The following is an 11,722-nucleotide window of genomic DNA, read 5'->3' as shown; positions in this document are numbered from 1 at the left end:
TCATAGATGCTGAGGGTGGGGTTAGGGAGGCTCTCCACATTGTGGAGGATTTTGCAGCAGGAGCAGGGGCGTCGCTGAACGTAGAAAAGTCACAGGTAAAGTATTTTGGGTTTTATCAGGGTAGGAAGGATGGTGTGGGGGGGATGAAGGTCTGTAAGGGACCGCTAAGAGTGTTAGGGGTAGAGTTTGGGGGAGACCCAATAGAAGACGCGAAGAGGAACTGGGAGAGCCGTTTGTCGGGGGGATATAGGAAGTTGGGGCTGTGGGCAAAGAGGCGCTTGTCTGTCAGCGGGAAGGTAATGGCACTGAAGGCGGATGTGCTGCCCTCGCTGGTGTATCTGGCGAGGGTATACATCATGCCTCTGCGCTTGCGCCGGGCCCTCGTCAGAGCAGTTTTTAGATTCATTTGGGGGGGATACGAATATATACCGAGGGTGGTGATGCACCAGAAGGTGGAGGAGGGGGGCAGGGACGTGCCATTTCTCCCGTTGAAATTCGATGTGTTATTTTTTAGCAATTTGGTGGTGGCACTGACAGGTCCAAAGACGCACAAATTTCAGTTGTTTGTTTATTTTTGGGTGTCGGGATGTTTCAGGACTTGGGTAACGTGGGACAACAAAGTCCCAAGGGCGGAGAGGGCCCCCGCACACCTCTTGTGGGTGGTGCGGTGGGCCAAGAGAAACAAAGAGTGTGAAGATAGGGGGCTGGCGGGGGACCACCGGAGCCTCTACAGGGCGATGGTGGAGAAACTGAGGCCAAAGGAAGGTCTGGGGGTGGGGGTGGGAAGGGGGGTATGGGCAAAAGTACAGGCGAAGGGGTTGGACAACCGGTTAAAAGACCTAAACTGGTTGGTGGCGTACGGGAGGTTGCCGGTAAGAGAGGTGCTGTACCGGCACAAATTAACGAAGAATAGGTTTTGTGCAAGGGTGGGCTGCAAAGGGGAGGAAACGGTGCAGCACGTATTTTGGGAGTGTGGCTTTGCCCAAGGGGTATGGCAATTGATGAGGGGTAGGTATGGGGTACTGGAGGGCGTGGGGAGGGAAGGGGTGTTATGGGGGGATGGGTTGGAGAAGAAGAGGGGAAGGGGAAGGTTCCTGGCCCTTCTCCTGATGAGCCTAGTAAAATTTAAGTTGTGGGTGGCAAGAGGGGAGAGGGGGGAAGTAAAACCGGGATGGACAGTGAGGGGGGTGTGTGAGATGGTTGCGGCAGACGTGGAGAGGAGGTTTCAGTGGGACGTCTTGAAATGGGGCTTCCACGCTGCACTGGAAAAATGGAAAATTTTATTGTGATGGGTTGTGCTGGTGGGGTAAAAGAGACTGTGGGACATCGGGACTGTAGGGTTGGGGCGGAGAAGGGAAAATAGTGATGCAGGTCCAGTGGGGACATGCTGAACGTGTCTGTAAATAGAAATGTATATAATGTATATAATGTATATAATGTATATAGTATGTGGGTTGAATTTGTGGCACAATGAGGAGGCACGGTACCTCCTTCTGCGCGTGAAGTGGGCTGAGGGACAGATGGAAGTCTGGGGGTCTCAGCATTGATGATCGTGCTGTAAAATCAGATGAAGGGGATACGGTCTGAGTGTTTAAAAAAAAAAAAAAAAAAAAAAAAAAAAATCTGTTCTTATCAGTTTAATATCTGATACGTCCCCTATCTGGGGACTACATATTAAACGGATTTTTGAGACTGGGAGTCGGAGAAGGAGCTTGCTCCGTCCGCTCCACGCATCGACCCGGTATTGCAGTACGTCCGGGAACGGTGCGCCTCTATTTTTGGGTGCAAAGGAAAGGTGAATGCTGCTGCTGCTTCTGCTTCTTTTTCTTCATGGAGTAGACAAGCAACTGAGTCCTTGTGGGGGTTTATTATTATTATTTTTTTAAATAAAAGAAATAGTTTTATCGTGTGTCTTTCTTTCGTTCTTTTTATCTTTCTATCATTCTTCGTCAGCTAGCTGGGTAAGTGAAGTTAGTTAAGTAAGTCAGCTAGCAAGCCGGTTTGCAGCGGTCCGTGGCTCGCTTGCGCCCTCTGCCAGTCGGGCGGTTATTGCGTCTCCTCTCCCTCTTCCGCAGAAAACGCGGGGGGGCGCCGGCGGACAACTCTGGGCCTGCGGCTCCGGGCCGGGAGGGCCTACGGCGGCTGGTGACGGCGAGAGGCCACGTGTGCTCGGGTTTCTCTTCATCACGCACAAATCTTTCGCCTTTTACTAAAGATTTCCATGGAGAGGAACACTCCTGAGTTTGTGCTATTTTTGGATGCTCCGCCCGCCGGACGGGGCGACTTTTCTGTTCTTAAGAGAGCTTGTTGATGACTTGTTGCCACGTGTCCCTGGTTTGTGACTTGTCAGGTACATGTGTTATAGAGTATGGACTGCCTCCTTGCTTGCTTAGCTAGGTAATTACATAGCTGTTCTGCGAGTGCTTGTGCAATTAAACAGCGATAAGAGCCTTTAGCATGTATGTAGCTACCGTGGCAGGGGACGTGGGGCTTTGTGGGTGGGTGGGTGGGGCTGAGGTGACGGCCAGAGGTCCCGGGGGAAGTGTTGAGGGGGCCCCGGACCAATGGCGAGCGGGGACTAGGTCCGGCCGGACCCCGCGATCGGATTCCCGGCCCCCTGGGCGGCGGCGGCCAGCTGTGGCCAATTTTCAGGCCATCGCTTCTCGGCCTTTTGGCTAAGATCAAGAGGATTTACAGCGATGACGACGGAAGACAGAGGAGTGCCGGTCCACAGGATGCGGCTTCAGAATACTGTGCGTTTGGAGATGGCGAGTAATGCCCAAAGAAGAAAAGATTTCAACATTGGTTTTTGCGTCAAAGAGTTGTTACAAGGAGTCTTTTCCATTGACCCGGAGAGTGTGTATTGTCTGCAAGATTTTTCAAATAGAGGTTTCTTTGACCTCACTTTTTTTTCGGAAGTTGCATGCTTCAAGTTTCACCGGGCCTACATGGAGAAAAAGGAGGAAGCCATTTTGGAGGGGATCGCGGTGCATCTGCTATACACCAAGCCGCTACACGTCCATTGACCATTCACCTCTACAACCCTTTTGTAAAGGAGGAGGACATTTTGGGATTCCTGGCAAGGTACTGCAGCGACATCAGAGAGGGCCGCAAGGTAAGAGACAAATACGGGTTCTGGAATGGGAAAAGACAGTACAATGTGCGCCTTAAACCTGACACTAAGGGGGTGGGAGGTTTAACCCACCCGCCGGGGTCGTTTGCAATTGGGCCAAACCGAGGCTACTTATGGTACCCCGGACAGCCGGTGTACTGCAGGAAGTGCGGGGGGTTTGGACATGTGAAGCAGGACTGCATTGAAAAGAAGTGTAGGCACTGTTTGGCGGAGGACCATGAGGCGAAGGACTGCACGGCCCCAAAGGCCTGCAACTTGTGTGGAAGTGGGGAGCACATGTACAGGAACTTCCCAGAAAGGAGAGTCTCTTATGCCGCCATGCTTAGGGCGGGGTCTTCGGCCTCAGGCGGGACGAAGTACTGGCAGGCCAGCTGCGCCCCCTGGTGCAATGGAGGTGGTACCGTCAGTGGAGGTGACTGGTCCGGGTGCTTCAGCGCTGGAGACGGAGGTGGTCCCTGCGCAGGCAGCAGCCTTAGCTGTGACGATGGCTACTGGCTCGGTGGAGGTGGGGAAGGTAGCGGTACCTGAGGTGCGGAAAGCAGCTGCAGAGGAGGCGACAGGCCTGGTCCAAACGCCTGCTCCAGAGGTGGTCCTAGTGGAGGCGCCGGTGGAGAGGTTGGGCCCAGAGCTGGGGAGGATGCATGTGATGGATCCAGTGGAGGCCCCGGGGGAGGTCACCGGAGCAGGGCCGGTTGCAGTGGTGACTGGCGGGTCTGGGGGATTCTACAAGGTCTTTGGAGCTGTGGGTGCGAAGCCCTTGCTAAGGGGGGCTTCCACAAAAATAACCTCGGAGAAGAGGGAGCAGGGAGAAGCGCAGAAGGCTGTCAGCGGAGGGGACGGTGTGGAGAGCGGGTCACCTGACCTGTTCTCACAAGAGCAAGCAGGCACCCTGGTGGAGGGCCTTTCTGCCACTGCAGAGGCAGTGGGACTGCTGACCATAGCAGACCTGGAGACCCCCGCGCTGTGGGGGGACAGCCCGTACAGCGAAGGGGAAGAAGTGGGGGGACAGCCCGTACAGCGAAGGGGAAGAAATGGCGGACTGGGCCAGAGCGGCAGGAAGGAAGAGGAACAGGTCAGGAGAGAAGGGCGGGCCACAGGAGGCTGCATGCCAGGTCATGCTGGCCAACAGGTGTTGGGCGACTTGGAGATGGAGGCCGGGTCACCATCCGGGCTTATTGAGGGGTGGGATGTAGAAGGCCTGGCAAAGGCCATGGGAATGCCCTCAGGCCAAAGGGGTGGAGAGGGTGAGGGGGACATGGATGGACAATAAGAAAGTATTGTGGTTAGTATTTTATTTTCTTTTTTTTCATGGAACTGTCAGTAATGACTTTAAATGTGCGGGGCCTGAGAGACTATGCCAAAAGGGTTTCAGTTTTTGATTTTATAGCCTCTGTAAAGTGCACAATTTGTTTTATCCAGTGTGTGCGGACTGGGAAAGTCATACCTGTGTTCTTTTCAGATCATGATGGGGTGATATTCAGCGTGGTGTCTGATGCACCTGTGTTTGGGCCTGGGTACTTGAGGCTGTTTCCTGTTTGAACTTCGATGTGTGTTTGCTACAAGAGGTGCACTTGAGGGATGGGGATGATGTTAGGAGGTTTTCTAAGGAGTGGGTGAGAGGGGAATCTAGGTGGGGGATTGGGGGAGTGCACTCAACTGGTGTGGGGATTTTGTTTGGGAGGAGGGACTTTAAAATAGTAAATTGTTTTTCTGTTGTGCAGGGGAGGGTGTTATTAGTTGATTTTGTTTGGAGGGGATTTAGTTTTAGGGTAGTGAATGTGTATGCTCCCGCAGGCCAGGTGGGGAGGAGAGAGTTATTTTTGAGTTTGGTGGTTTTGTGTTCAACAAGGTTTTTGGTTTTGGGAGGGGACTTTAATGTGTGTTTGGACAAAGGAGGGATATGAGTTTAAAGGGTCTGGTGACTGATCAATGGTTTTAGTTTGGTGGATTCTTTTCGGGTGGTTAAGAAAAATGATGCAGGTTTCACATGGGGGAACACTAGGGGGAGCCAGAGCCGGATTGATTATATTTTTGTACCAAAGGGACAGGGAATCAGGCACGCAGGGGTTACACCAGTTTGGTTTTCAGATCATTTACTTTTGTCGATGGGTGTTATTGTTTCAGTTATGACTTTTGGTAGGGGGTATTGGAAGCTGAACGTTGATTTGATTAGAGAGGGGGAATTTAGAGCACAATTTGTTGAAGTTTATAAGGGGTGGGTTAATTTGAGGTCTTTTTTCAGTTCTTGGGCAGAGTGGTGGGAGTTAAAGCACGAGTGGGAATATTTGCACGAAAATATGTGAAGTGGAAAAATAATAGGAAATTAGGGGAGTTTCGTGCAGTAAGGAGGAGACTGCAATGTCTGTATGAGGAGTGGAATAAGGGAGGGGAGTTGGACACTGAGGAGGTGGACAAATTAAAACAGTGGCAGAGGAGGTGGTGCGAGGAAAGGGCAGGGGTGTTTAGATTTAAAGCACAAAAGGAGGTTTTTGAGAAGGACGAAAAGTGTAGTGTGTTCTTTCAGTCTGTGAAAGCTGCAGGTGAGAGGGCAGTGATTCATGGACTGAGGGGACAGGATGGGAAGGTTCATAAGGGGGTGAAGGGCATGCTCGGCGTGGCTACGGCCTTTTATAGGCAAATGTTTGGAGAGCAGGAAGTGGACAGGCAGAGGGTGGAACATAATTTAGGGTTCCTGGAGGCAAGGGTGCCAGAGGAGGTAAGGGAGGCGCTGGAGCTCCCTTTCACAATGGAGGCATTAGAAGAAGCACTCAAAGGGATGAAAAGAGGGAAGGTTCCAGGGAGGGATGGGATCCCAATGGGGGTTTTATTTGGAATTCTGGGAGGTTTTAGGAAAAGATTTACTGAAGGTGGTGAACCACATTTTTGTCTCGGGGGTGTTAAGTCCCTCCATGAGAGAGGGAGTGGTCTCGCTTTTATTTAAGAAGGGGGACCCAGAGCTACTGGGGAACTGGTGACCCTTGACTTTGTTAGGGGTTGATTACAAGTTAATTGCCAGAGTACTTGCGGCAAGGCTGGGCAAGGCCATGCCGCACGTAGTACATAGTGACAAGACGTGTGGGGTTGAGGGTAGGTCAGTTTTGTTTAACTTACAATTGATAAGGGATACACTGAGTTGGGTGGAGGATAGAGGCCTTCCCTGATTCTGGTGAGTCTGGACCAGGAGAAGGCCTTCGATAGGGTGAGTCACTATTTTTTATTTCAAGTTTTACAGCATTTGGGTTTTGGTGTCAACTTCAGAAGGTGGTTGAACATTCTATATTCTGGGGTTGGCAGCAGAATAAAAGTGAACGGGCACGTTGAGGATTTAGTGTCACAGACGAGGGGGGTGCGGCAGGGATGTCCCCTGTCCCCCCTCCTCTATGTATTATATTTGGAGCCTTTGGCTGCTGCAATCCGGGCTAACAGAAGGGTGGAGGGATTGTGGTTGCCGGGGGGGGTGGAGAGGTCGTAAAGACGGCAGTGTATGCGGGCAACATGACGTTGTTCCTTACAAGTGACAGAAGCGTAGAGGCAGCATTAGAGGTGGTGAGGAATTTTGGCAGAGCATCAGGGTCAGCAGTAAATATAGACAAGAGCAGGATGAAGTGTTTTGGGTCCTGGGCAGGAAGGAGGGAAAGGATTGGTGGAATGGAGGTGTGTGAAGGCCCGATAAGGATACTAGGGGTGGACTTCCAGAGCAGGGAGAGTAGTGTTATCAACTGGGAGAGGAGAATAGCGGTCGCAAAGCGTAAGCTGGGACAGTGGCAGCAGAGGCCACTTTCTTTAAGTGGTAAAGTTATAGTACTGAAGGCAGATATTCTGCCATCATTGATTTATATAAGTTATGTTTTTCCGTTGCCAGCGCGGCTGCGCAAAGGATTGACAAGGGTTTTTTGGTTTATGTGGGGGTCGTATGAATACGTGCAGAGAGCACGTATGTACCAGCCTGTTGGGGAGGGAGGGCGTGATGTGCCATGTTTTGGATTGAAATTTGACGTGTTGTTTTTTTGTAATTTGTGTGTGGCGCTCACGGGCCCTACAGTGCATAAATTTCAGTTGTTTCTTTTTGGTTTATTGCCAGCATGAGGAATGTGGGCACATGGCGGAATGCGGTACCTAAGGCAGAAACTGTGCCCAGGCATTATAGGCATGCGCATATGTGGTCACGGAGGTATAAGGAGTGCCAGGACCCGGCATTGGCTATCGCGCACAGGAAATTGTACGCGGAGCTGAGGGCAAAGTTGAAGCCAGGATTGGTCAGTGGGGTGTCTAAAGAGGTGTGGGATCGGGTGCAGGCCAAAGCGTTGGGGAATAGGCTGAGGGACCTGAATTGGCTAGTAGCGCTCAACAGGCTGCCGGTTCGGGACACACTGTATCGGCATGGTATTTCGAAAAATCAATTCTGCCCCAGAAATAATTGTTTTGGGGTAGAAACGGTGGACCATGCGCTATGGGGTTGCGGTTTTGCGAAGGAGGTGTGGGGGGAAGTTAAACGGTATTTCCCACGTCTGCAGGGCCTGACGCTGTGGGGAGTGCTCTTTGGGGAGGGTCTGAAAGGGGAAAGGGGAAGGGAGGTATTCTTGGCACAGTTGGTAGTCTCACTGGTCAAAAAGGCCTTGTGGGACGCACGCTGCATGGCAGTGAGATGCAATGTGGAGGGGAAGGCGAAGGGAGTAGGTGGGTGGGTTAGAAGAGAGTTTTTATCGGACTGTCCGGACTCTGAAACCGCTGTATCCGTTAGTAGTTGAGTGGTGGGAAGACTCCAAGGGGCGTTTCCGAGAGTTCTGCAGGAGGTACAGCAGCGCTGTGCAGAAAAAGGAAAGGGGGGAGCTCAGGAAATGGACTTCTTGTTTAGAATATCTGCACGGGCAGCTGAACAAGGGAGCAGCAGTGGAGTGGGCAGTGTACGAAGGGGTGAAGAGGAGGATTTTGGATGGGAGAGCTCGCTCCCTAGCGTTTCAGGCAAGAGTGCGGGAGCTGGAGGAGGGGGAGAGGCCTTCGGCCCATTTTGTGCAGGCTGTAAAGGCCAAGCGGAACGCTGCTGTGATGGTGGGTTTGGAGTCAGAGCAGGGGGTAGTGACGGAGACCGAGAAAATGTTGGACGTCGCCGAAACATACTACGCCAACCTCTTTAGCTGGCGGGAGTGTAATCTGGCAGTGCAAGAGGCACTACTGAGTTGTGTGGGGGCTAGTTTAGGGGAGGAGGAGGCGCTGGCCTTGGAGACGCCGTTGTCTTTGGAGGAGGTGACAGCGGCGCTGCACACAATGAAGGACGGGAAGTCGCCAGGGCATGACGGGTTTCCGAAGGAGTTTTACACTGCCTTTTGGGGACTGATTGGGCCCGACCTCTTGGAAGTGTACAGGATTCTGTTGGAGGAGGGGATCCTGGCAGATTCAATGATGAAGGGGGTTGCAACGCTGGTGTTCAAGGCAGGGTGCAGAAGGAATTTGGGGAACTGGCGTCCTTTAACGTTGCTGACAGTGGATTACAAGCTACTGGCAAAAGCAGCAACAGTGAGGCTAAAGCAGGTGATGGGCAGCCTGGTGAATCAAGATCAAACGTGTGGGGTGCCAGGCCGGTCTGTTGCGTGGAACTTGATCTTGACAAGAGATGTTCTCGACTGGGCGGAGGATAGGAAAGTTCCTTTAGCCTTGGTGAGCCTAGATCAGGAAAAAGCATTTGATCGGGTCCAGCACCAATTCCTCTTTAGGGTGTTGGAGAGGATGGGGTTTGGGCCAGGCTTTAGGAGCTGGGTGCGTATGCTGTACAACCAGGTGTACAGCTGCATCAGGGTGAACGGGCACCTGAGTGAGGCAGTGCAGCAGGCGGGTGGGGTGAGGCAGGGGTGCCCACTCTCCCCCCTGCTGTACGTGCTGACTATAGCTATGATGTGTTTATTTTGCAATGTATTTATTTATTCTTCTGTACAGCACTTTGGTCAGCCATGGCTGTTTTAAAGTGCTTAACAAATAAAATTGGATTGGATTGGATTGGATGGAACCCTTTGCAGAGCTGGTGAGGCAGGACCCGGAAATAGATGGGTTTGCGATTCCGGGGGCAGCAGGGAACAGGTTGAGGATTCAGCAATATGCTGATGACACAACCTGTTTCGTGTCATCAGTGAAGGCCCTAAAGAGGGTCAGAGCATTAACCGAGAAGTTTGCTGAGGGCACAGGTTCAAAAGTAAACGTGCAAAAATCAGCGGTTTTGTTCTGCGGGAGATGGGTGGAGGACACCAGTGATTGCGGGGGTTTCCGACGGTGTGAGGAAGGCTTGAAAATCCTCTGCGTCTGGTTCTACCAAAGGGATAGCGCCGCACACAATTGGAGGTCCAGGCTGGGAGTGATATGTGCGTGCTTGGGGCTCTGGGCACAGCGCAGGCTCTCAATCACTGGGCGGGTGGTGGTGCTGAAGGCAGTGGTGCTACCAATGCTATTGCACCTGGCATACATATTTCCCATCCCAGGCCGGGTGAAGCTGGCCCTGAACAGAGCAGTTTTTCAGTTTATGTGGAGTGGGAAATATGAATACGTTAGCCGAGAGGTGATGTACTTGCCAGTAGACAAGGGTGGGCGGGGGGTGCCCAGGCTCTCCTTAAAACTAGAGGGGATCTACACTAGTTTTGTGTGTAGCGTGGTTTTAAAGAGAGCAGTGCACAAATGTTTTTATTTGGCGAGAATGTACCTGGCAAACGCACTCAGACATGTGGAACCACTCAGCCACACGGTACCAAGGGTGGAGGATTTGCCCCTCCCCTATCGGGAGGCGGTGCGCTGCCTGAGGAGGAGCACGGCAGCAAGAACGAGGGAGGAGATCATAGACCACCGGGCCTTATATAAAGAGCTGGATACAGGGCAGGTCTCGGCCTCTGTGGGGCTTCCGAGGGGGGTGGAGTGGGACAAAATAAGTGGGGGGAAAGTCTCAGGAGAGGTGAAAGATATGCACTGGCGATGTGCTTGGGGCAGACTACCAGTGCGGGAGGTGCTCTATCGGCACGGGTGTGCGCACAGTGAAGCGTGCCCGAGGGGGTGCGGGGCGCCGGAAACGATTGGGCACGCTTTTTGGGAGTGTCCCTTCACCTTGAAATACTGGAGGGAAGTGCAGGACATGTTGCAAGGGGTGGGAATTGCAGTGGTCCTATCGAAAAGGAAAACTGTGCAGGGGGAAGGAGTGTGGGGGCCCGGGGAGAAGAGATCAGCGCTGCTCTGGAAGGTGCTGGGATATGCGAAAGTGGTTTTATGGGAGGATAGGATGGTAGTGGTGGGGAAGAGGGTCAGGCATCTCTTTAGAGACTGCCCTCTCTCGTACGCGAACAGGGCTAGGAACACCGCGCCCCCTCCACCATCTGCTGCCCCCCCTTCGGCCCCACCGCCTCCCCCGCCCACCCCCATGCCACGCACCAGACCACCCACTCCTACCCCCTCCCAGCCAGGAAGCCCACCCCCACATGCACAGACCTCAGCACAAGACCCTATCCTCTGCATCACCACCGCCGGAACCCCCAACTCCACAGCGTCCCCTGCTGAATTAGGTCCCACCAACCCCGTCACCGTCACTGTCAAGGAGGAACCTGACTCCGACACCCCCATTGTGGTGTTGGAGTCAGACTCCTCAACCTCAGAATCCGATTCAATTACACCTTGGCAAAAAATCAAAAAAAGGAAGGGCAAACGCGTCAGATCACCAACAACAGCAAAACAACAACCACCCAGTCAACCTCCCAACCCAGCAATAGTTCGCCATACAACAAAATCCACAAAACAATTGACACAGTTACATTCTAAACCGGTACACAGAACACAACTTGCAGCCAGGCCTGAGCCCCCTCCCCGCCCTACAAAACCACCTACACCACCGCCCATACACCACACAGAAATCTTACAAACCACCATCACCGCCCACCCAAGAATCACTAGGGACCAGCCAGCCTCCGGTCCAGACTCTGTTAAAGGGCATGGAGCATCAACCTCCTCTCACTGTCCCCTCTCGTACGCGAACAGGGCTAGGAGCACCGCGCCCCCTCCCAGCCTGGAAGCCCAACCCCACACGCACACACCTCAGCACAAGACCCTACCCTCTGTATCCCCACCGCCAGAACCCCCAATTCCACAGTGTCCTCTGCTGACCTAGGCCCCACCAACCCCGTCACCGTCACTGTTAAGGAGGAGCCTGACTCTGACACCCCCATTGTGGTGTTGGAGTCAGACTCCTCAACCTCAGAATCAGACTCTATCACACCGTGGCAAAAAATTAGGAAGAAGAAGGGCAAACGCATCCGATCACCTACAACAGCACAACAACAACCTAGTCAACCTCCCAACCAAGCAATAGTTCGCCACATAACAACTAAATCTACAAAACCATTGAAACAGTTAAATTCAGAAAGCCATTGCAGCCAGGCCTGAGCCCCCTCCCCGCCCTACAAAGTCACCTACACCATCGTCCGTACATCGCACAGAAACCTTACACACTTCCATCACTGCCCAACCAACAATTATTAGGGACCAGCCAGCCTCCGGTCCAGACCCTGTTAAAGGATCTGGAGCATCAACCTCCTCTCAGGGCCCTCCAGGGACTGGGGGGAAGCC

The 11,722-nt window shown here is 52.8% G+C and overlaps 2 non-coding genes across 2 annotated transcripts; both read left to right on the top strand.

Moving 5' to 3' along the window:
- Window positions 1-1,586: 1,586 nt before the first annotated feature.
- Window positions 1,587-1,775, top strand: LOC135245401 (U2 spliceosomal RNA). The gene has a single exon (XR_010327224.1). It is a non-coding gene; the product is annotated as a U2 spliceosomal RNA (small nuclear RNA).
- Window positions 1,776-2,165: 390 nt separating this feature from the next.
- On the top strand, window positions 2,166-2,282 carry LOC135245378 (U5 spliceosomal RNA). The gene has a single exon (XR_010327210.1). It is a non-coding gene; the product is annotated as a U5 spliceosomal RNA (small nuclear RNA).
- The last annotated feature ends 9,440 nt before the right edge of the window (window positions 2,283-11,722 follow it).

This window comes from Anguilla rostrata, chromosome 18 (assembly GCF_018555375.3).
Source record: "Anguilla rostrata isolate EN2019 chromosome 18, ASM1855537v3, whole genome shotgun sequence".
In the NCBI taxonomy this organism is placed as follows: domain Eukaryota; kingdom Metazoa; phylum Chordata; class Actinopteri; order Anguilliformes; family Anguillidae; genus Anguilla; species Anguilla rostrata.
This window is presented reverse-complemented; position numbering and strand designations above follow the sequence as displayed.